This window comes from Dioscorea cayenensis, chromosome 4, assembly GCF_009730915.1.
Source record: "Dioscorea cayenensis subsp. rotundata cultivar TDr96_F1 chromosome 4, TDr96_F1_v2_PseudoChromosome.rev07_lg8_w22 25.fasta, whole genome shotgun sequence".
NCBI classification, from domain to species: Eukaryota; Viridiplantae; Streptophyta; class Magnoliopsida; order Dioscoreales; family Dioscoreaceae; genus Dioscorea; species Dioscorea cayenensis.
The window spans coordinates 8,639,743-8,649,068 of record NC_052474.1 but is presented as its reverse complement, the minus strand read 5'-3'; the positions used below and the strand labels follow the sequence as shown (position 1 = coordinate 8,649,068).

At 36.4% G+C, this 9,326-nt stretch overlaps 1 long non-coding RNA gene across 1 annotated transcript; it reads right to left on the bottom strand.

The window, feature by feature from the left end:
* Positions 1–2,264: 2,264 nt before the first annotated feature.
* On the bottom strand, positions 2,265–4,224 carry LOC120258052. Its single transcript, XR_005535944.1, has 3 exons — positions 3,960–4,224; positions 2,828–2,887; positions 2,265–2,303 (listed from the first exon to the last, which is right to left on the bottom strand). It is a non-coding gene; the product is annotated as an uncharacterized LOC120258052 (long non-coding RNA).
* Between the last annotated feature and the right edge of the window lie 5,102 nt (positions 4,225–9,326).

Here is a 9,326-nt window from a genome sequence, read left to right as displayed (position 1 = left end):
CGAGGAACTCGGACGCCACCGGAGTCATGCTCATCACGTACATCCGGTGACGAGGTAACCTCCAGAGGGCAGAGCCGAAGCCAATCTGACCAGCTGGCGATCGACTTTTCGAGGCTTGCAAAGAAGAGATCTTCGAACTAGGGTGTACTCCTTCTCGCCACTAAAGGTGAAACCTTCACAGTCGGGAAAAAGCAGTGAACCTTCTTCTGCGATAATCCACTACAGTGAACACCGAAGACGGCCGATCCATGCCGAATGACATCGTAGTCTCGCGACTCCATAAGATGAAAATCGGAAAAGTTCGCGCCCTTCAATGACAACGAGCAGTGGTGCTAGCACGATTAACTGGTTCTTACCACGCCTAACGGAGTGCAGCACACATATGATCTGACAAATCCACTGACATACTGAGAGAATTCTTGCGAGCAAGACGAAGATGACACTAAAACGAATGTGTAGCGCGGTGATCGAAACAATGCACTAGCATGGCGAGAATCGAGCGAAATAATACCTGCAACAACGTCGTGGGATGCCTCAGCGTCCTCCCGTGTCAAAGCAAAATACTACTACGAGTAACGGTGTACCACGGCCGGTCGGTCGGGAAAAAGGAAGAAAAGTGATGCAATATAGCGCGCTTTCCGCTACCCTCGAGTGCTACTCGCGGGATCGGCTGAGGCGCCTGAGTGTGTCGTGACCTGCGTCGGGACGATCGCAGGGTGCGCTCGACAGTGCACTCACGAGTCCCTGTCGCCTCCCCGAGGCCAAGGCGGACTCGCGGACACTCGAGCAATAAAGTGGTCCCCTCACGCCACACCGATAACATGCGCTGTCTGCTTGCCGAGCACTCTGCACTGGGTATGACGTCCTCCACGTAGGGACACTGAGCGTCCCCGAGCCACGCTGCCGAAGATCCTCTCGCCTCCCGAACTGATGATGAGCTCGCTGGGTCTGCTTTGTCTGTTTGCCGAATCGTACTCTCCTCTAGTATTCCACGAGCTACTCCCGAAGACCGACTCTTCGAGGGTTATAGTGGTCTGCGTGGTGCTCATGTCTCGCCTGATCCTGCGTCTCCTTCCAGATGATCTCCAGGTTCTTAGCAATATCGACAATCTCAATATACGTCTTGTCCAGAATGGTGCGATGGCCCGCCTGATGTGGGCCCTCGAGCCATCTATGAAGCGCCTAGATCCGGGTGCTCTCATCATCGACACTAAGGTCGAGCAAACGCTGCGATAGCACTGTCGAACTTCGGACTCATAATCTCCGACACTCGAGGATCCCTGTTTTCGATTCAGAGCGCCTTTCCATCTCATGCTCGTTGGCTCCTCCGGAAAAATACTTGGTGTTGAAAGCTTCCTTGAATTGTTTCCAAGTCCCAAAGAACTCTCCTCTGAGACGCGAGCTCGTTCTCATACCACCGAGCTGCACTGTCCCGTAACATGATAGTAGCCAACCCGACCTTGTCCTGTCGGGCGTTGTATAGATCGGAAGGTCCTCTCCATCCGGGCTAATCCAATAGCTCGCCCTACCGCTCGGATCGATGAGCCCACGAGAGCGTGGTGGTGCTCGCTCGTTCAAACTCCTGCCGGTGAAGTCTCGCCACCTCATCGAAAATATCGTCATCGACGCCGAGCACGCAACAACAACATCACCTCCCTCATGATCGCCGGTCATGGAAAGCAGGTCTGGTTCCCCCTCTTGCTGCAGACTTCCTCATCTGACTGATAAGGAGCCTCTTGTTCTTCCTGCATGGGTTCCGGGGGTGGGCTTGCAGGCCCTCTGCGAGGTCGCCTCTACCCCCTATGCATACTCCCCTGCAGCTTTTAAAAAGGCAGACTGCGTTTTAGAGCAAAGTTACACTACCCGGACCCACTCTCGGAAAAGAACACTCAAAGATTGATGTAATTTAAATCGAGTAGGGGTGACATCTAACAATTTCCTCCGATACCACTCAATCTATCACGTCCCAGCCCCTACGGTACCGGCTCAGGACGGATCGGCCGCATCCAATGGGACTGGGCCCCACTGGGTGCAAGGCCTCAGCTAAAAACCTGGTCAGAGTCAACCCTAACAAGCAAATATGAATAGAACATAAAAGCACAAATAGGGTACTGAAAACTGACATACTACAAGTACGGGCTTTAGTGACTTTCTACGTAATACAAATACAATCCAGCAGATTTGCATAGTACAAATACAAATTCGGAATACAAGTCTTACACTCTCAAGCGGTAATAACAAGATCACGATAACTGCAGACAATACGACTCTACGACACCCCCGGACCTAAACTTGATCTTCTCCTCTGACAGAATACACAAAGTGCATGAGCCACAAGGGCCCAGTGGGATCGCGAGAAAAACAACAAGTATAGCGGATATTGCGGAATAATAGCTCATGCTCCATACGAATCACGGAAAAATCACAGGAATCTTTGGGAATAATCCAAAAACACGAAAAACACGCGAAATACATCTCCATGGCTAATAGAAATCAACGACGAGGTCGGATCTTCGACTATGAAGTCGGAGCGAGCGAGCGAGCGAATATCAGCAGTGGTAGCCGGGATCTTCGATCGCAGATCGGGAGGGTAGCGCTACTCTGAAAAACATGTGCACATGGCTAGGGACTTACTCCTCCCTAGGGCTGGGCGAGCCAGAAATGGAGATGTACTAAAAACCGCCGAAAATACGGAATACAGACAGAGGAATTACTGAATAAATAATGCAAATAAGAAAATAAATAAATAAACAAAATTATTAAACAATGCAATAATTAAATAATAATTATTGCCAGAAATACGGAATTGTACAGTGCGAGAGCCTACCTGGCTCCGAGCTACAGAGTTGGGCTCACCAAGTCCCGTGAACTACAGCCCGGTATGGATCTACCCAGACAGAATAATCTAACTTAGGTTACAAAAGTTGGGCCGGGCCTAAATTACAATTATAGCCCGAGCTAATTCAATAAATAAAAGAATTCAAAGCTAGCATGACAATAGAACAACCATGCACCTTAAAAGAAGCTTGTTATCCTACCAAAAATCAAATACTTAACTCACTTGCCAATTAACAAACCAACACAATAGCATGCCAAAAATGAGTAAACGGTTCATGCTAGCAATTAAAGGTTTTCACAAAAACATTAGCTAGGCAAAAAAAAAGAATGCTCCAAGAAAGCTTTAAACATAACACCAGCCCAATTAACTATCCAAAATTAAAATCAATCTTAATTCATGATTCTAAATATATAAATATTTACATTTACAATCATACACAAATGTAAAGTAATTCAAAGAATTAAACTTAATATATATAAAAAATACCAGAAAGTGTAAATTCTCAAGAAAAGGATTCCTAAGCCTGTCATGCATGCATACCTATATACATATATAAACATATAAATACTTACACAATTAAACCTTTACAATTAAAATTCAAAAACCCAACCAAACAAATATTGGCCATAAAAATAAATCATAATAGCATGATTTTCAGGTTACGAAAATTCAGAAATTTTCAGTCAAACACCACAGAACCTCATTAAGGCATGATTATGTATACAAATATATATATATATATATATTCACAAATAAAACAAAGAATGCTCTAGTTGCTTAATTACCACTCCATGACATGAACAACATGCTCAAATAAATTCTCAGATTTAACATGCTAAACATATTTAAACAAAGCTTTAACAAGACAAGGATTAAGCTTAACACCAAGCTATAAAATATGAACAAACACAAAACACCAGATCAAGCTTCAAGGTTGCAAGTTCACAAGAAGATTAAAGCTACACTTATGCATACAAAATTAATTAAGATAAGCTAAAGTAATGAATACAAAACATGCTTACTGTCATGCTTCAAACAAATATGAAACATGGTGTATCTCCATCCAAACTCAATCAACAAGCAAGAGCCTAATAAACAAACAACCACAAGGATTACCTACCTTTAATCTCTCCGAGGATCCGCCGGTGAAGAGAATCTCCCTCCAACTCCAAGCTTCAAGAGAAGAACAACCTAGCAATTCAGCCTCCTGAAGATGCCACAACAACAAGCTTTGAGCTGCTCCCCTTTAAACTTAACAAAGCAACACATGCCAATAATTGCTCATCAAGATCCGGTTTTTAAGGGCAAAGAGACAACCAATGGGGGCCCGCTCACCAACAGCTCAGTCAACCAGTCAAAGATGAAGAAAAAAGAAATTTACAAACCTTACATATATAGCATTAAACTAGAGAATAAAAAAACAAAAGGAACAAATAAGAATGAAGCAAAGATGATGTGATCAGCCCATGCAAACAAAAGAACATCAAATTAAATTAACTATAAAACTCCTAAAAGAAAACAATCAACCTTCACTTTCAAACCTCACTCTTTATCATTCCAAGAAAATGTAGTACATAAACCAAAAACAAAAAATATAATTAAAGAAAAACAAACAAACAAACAAACAAACAAATAAGATCAAATTAAAAAGAAAACAAAGAAACATCACCCATGAAGTAGCCTCCTCTCTTTGTGCAAGCCATCAAGAAAGGTGGCAAGAGCTCTCATGGTAGTAACTTGGCCTTCTAAAGCCTCTATATAATGAGCAGTCTCTTCAAACAACTTCTCCATTTCTAGACCTTCTCCTCCAGGTATAAGCCTTTTCAGTGCTCTAATTCTCCTCTCTATCTCCTCCACAACACCATCATCATTATCATCATCATCATAATTACTATCATTACCATCACCATTATTATTACCATTACCAAAACCATTACTATTACCTTCATCTTCTGCTTCTTTTGATGCTTCATTTTCAATAACAGTGTTGTTTTTTTCAACCATTTTGGAACAATAATAACTTGCTTTCTCTGTTAGAAGTCTCCGGCGAAGAGCTTGACGACAATGCCGGCCTCGAGATGACTCTGTCAGCCCCATCTCTGCTGCCATCTTGATCCACTTCCCTCTTTCTATGATGATGTTTCCACCATCACCATTAATGTTGAGTTTATTCCTCTCTTGTTCCATTGTCATGGTATAACAAAGGGTGGAGAAGAGGAGGGGTGGTGCATGTGTATTAATAATAATAGACAGCAGAGAGGAGTGCAATTAATGGGAGCAGAGAGGGGCATTTTTGTAAATTTATACCCTCATATGGAACTGCATGGTGAATATGGAGTATATATGAAGTTAGAAAAAATGGGAAAAAATAAAAAGACAAAAGAGTTTGAAGAAAATAAGAAGAGGTATATATACAAATATCAATCAATTTTATCTAAGATTTTCATTTAATATATAGCTGTAAATCATCTTAATTAGTTATTGTGAAATTTAATCAAAGAGAAGTATATATATATATATTGTTTTTACGAGGGTAAATGTGTAATTTAATGAAGGGTGAGGAGGGGTATAAAAGTAAAAAGAGAAAAAGAGAGATATAGAAATGTCAACCAGTAGGCTAGATGTGGATGGGTCCCCAGATCTACAGAAGCCCCACAACTGACCATGCATGCATCTTCCAGCATTTCAATGTCCATACTTTATTATTATTATTATTATTATTATTATTATTATTATTATTTCATTTTTTAAAATGGGAATTTTGTTGCTTTAAATATAATTAATTATAAATACTCAAAGGTTTTGAAATTATGAGTTTTTAAAATTGTGATAATTCTTTGTGTGTTATGCAATATTTCCATTTTGAATGTTATGTTTTATAAATGATTTTATTAATTTTTATTAAGTTTATTTTTCACTAATATTTGCACTTTTAAGACGTGTAATTTTTTCATATATTTTATATTTCAAAGATATAAATAAAACATGTGTGATTCAATGTGATTAATTTTTTATAATTTGTATACATATCTAAAAGGGTATAAATCAATAAAGGGAGGGAGGGTGGCCAATTGTCTCTAAGTTTTTTGATACCTAGAGTCTCCCGTCTCGTGATTACCAAAAGATTAAATCTCTGTTAAAATAGAGTCAGAGTGCGTGATATAATTAAAAAACTTACTCGAATCCCTGACAATTTTCATATGAATTAGGATACTCATTATCTAATGGTCATGTGAAGCAATGTGATTTATCCATTTTTATAAAAAAAAATAATAATAATAAAATGGAAGGGGATGAAATATCATAAAAAAATTCTTGTAAATTCTTCACTAAAGTTATAACATTTTCCTGTGAATGTAAAGTTAGAAGTATAATTTTTCACATCAACCATAATTATTAAACTCTCAATGTAGATAGGGCATAAGTAATCATCAATAGAAAATCATCTTATAAGTCTATTCACATCAACCATAATTTTAAATGATATGTTTCTTGTCAATGATTTTTTAAAATATAATAGATATGTAAAAAAAAGTGCAAAATAGTATAATCAATGTAATAACTAATAACATTAAGGAAAACGAACTCTTAGTGTATTGAGATTAGGTTTTCTATGTAGAATATTTGTGTTTTTGTTGAAAATGAGAGTTTGAACATCAATTCACATAAAGTGAGGGTACATATGTGTTGCGGTATTTACCTCATATATGTGTACACCATTGTCATAATTTATCCATATTTTACTAAAAAATATATATAACTATATTAAAATAAGTATATTTTAAAAGTGTAGGTAGATTTGAAAATTATTGCTATCATGTTTAAAAAAAATATATACATATAATAATATTAAAAGAAGTATATCTAAAAAAGTGTAGGTATTGTTATTATGTTTTAAATATATATATATAATAATATTTAAAAAAAGTATATTTAAAAAAGTGAGCAGATTTGAAAATTATTGTTATTATGTCTTAAAAAATAAAATAATTCCAATCTTACACTTTGTTTGGGTGGAGATACTGACTGATCTCCTACCCAATAGCTCCTAAACAATTATTTTATAAATATTTAATTTAATAGGTTTAATAATTAATTTTTGAAAAATTATAAATATTAATAAACACTTATTAAAATTTGAAAAAAAAATTTAATATTTAAATATTTATTTTTTTATTGATATTATTTAAATAATTAGTATAATTTAGCCTCTTCTTAAATTTTCTATTTAAGGAAGCTCTCCAAAAAAGAATTTTAATCCATCCTCACATAATGTTAAGGATAATAAATAGGGGTAAAAAGGTAATTAAAGGTATAGGAAATCTATGCAGGCAAAGTGTTAAGTGTGGGGCATATCTTTATGTCATTTTGGAGACCAGGAAGCCAGTGATCAGTGTAGGACTTACCTTGTTGATTCCCATGTCCATCTTTCTATATATATATATATATATATATATTATTTCACTTTTATTTCTTATTTATTTCCCAAATCATACTAAACTATAGCTGTTCTACAAACATTTTTCTTTCTTATAATATTCTATATAAAATTACCAAAACCAATGCATTTACACTTTGCAAAATCTTTGCATGAGATGTATTTATTTTAGTTTATTTTTTCCTTGATAAAGTGGGTAAATTATTCTCCTCAACTTTATTATACACTCTTCAAATATTGTGTTCTGAAATGAATTTTTTTTATTTAAAAATTATAATCTACATTTTTTTTGACTTTTATTATTTCATTCTTTTCAGCCTTCTAAACCATTATTCTAAATTGACAAAAAAATCATTTTATAATGTTTAGAAAAATTTTACCTATAAAAATCTTTTTCCTTCAAATAATATAACATTGACAATAAAAGGTTTTCTTTATAGCTTGAATGCATTGAATCCTTGATTATTCTCCCATAAAATCATATTATACATCCATATAAAAAAATATAATAAATTGATTATTATCATTACTATTTTTTATAAAAAGACGACATTACCACTCACTCTCTTTTTAACTAAAAATAACGTATTATTTTATCAAAATTTTTTAATCCATTTTTAACCATAAAAACAATATTAATAAATAAAAAAATTTTACAAGAGAATATATATAGGCAAAACATCTTCTATGGACGTCCATAAATAAGAAATCTATGAATATCCAATTATCAGTCGTTGGATCGCGATCCGATGGTCAACATTGATGAACAGTAGTACTATGTGATGTACTGTTTCAAACAATAATCACTGTATTCGTTATTATATTAACTACTGTTTATCAATATTGGCACAACGGCTGATAATGGATGTACATAAATTTTTTAATCTATGGACATCATGAATGATACTGTTAGTGCAATCGCACTATTTATTTGGCATGATTTGACACCAAGGTAAGATGACGTGGCAACCATGGTGACAAGGCATAATTGATGACATGGAAAGCTTGGTGACATGGTAAGGAGACTTGGGGTGCAAGGCAAATCATCTTAATATATGGTGGAGCTATTTTTAGTATGTTTATAACTTGGAGGAAAATATCTTGAAGATCTTGGTGGTATTATTCTTGGTAACTTGTTCAAGATCATATCAAGACCATTCTTAGAGAGATATGATTGAAGACTAAATATGGTGGAGCTTATTTGAAGAAATATCTATTTATGGTATAAATGAAGGAGATATGATTTGAAGAATCCTTAATGATTGAGTTGATTGATTGAAGACCTATTATTGGGTAGATTTGAGGACCAAACTTGAGGTGAATTGAAGATCAAGTTTGGAGAATCTTTGAAGACCAAACTTGGAAGATTGAAGACTAAGTTTAGCGAGTTTCAAATGAAAAACACATGAGAATATGCGCCCCTTAAAGGGGCTGCGTGATGAGGCCGAGGAGGTAGGCTAGTTCGTGCAGTTGGGATCGAGAGATTTGGGTTTGCATCGACTCGGACTAAGCATAGCATGAGGTTGATGGGTCTTGAGTCGTCATCAGCGTAGCTTAGGAGCTTCGATCAGTCGGGCGATCGTGGTCGTATTCTGACTTATGTTCTGACGGGAGTTCGCACAACTAATTTCAGAAGGTTTTTAATTTAGGATGTTGAGGCATCTATATAAGCTACTTTGCTCGTAGATTGTAAGGGTGACCGGAGCTAAAGAGGTGGGTCGCGAGAGCAGATTTAGAGAGGGTAGTGATCTTTATTATTTTAAAGGTGTGAGTGACGAGTGTTTGTACTCATGTATTTTTCCTCTTTTAGTGGATTGTTTATCTCAGAACTAGGTCTCAGGATGTGAGGTGAGTGGGACATGGGCCCGAGGTTCACAAGCATCGTGTGTCTCTTTCTTTGTTGGTTTTGTGTGAGATTTTTTTATGAGTGATTGAGTGTTCTACAAAGCTACATAGTACCAGATGGAGCTAACGAGATCTTTGGTATATATATTGTATAAGAGTTCATTATAAATTAGCAAACTACTCATTTTTTTTTCAAAAATAAAA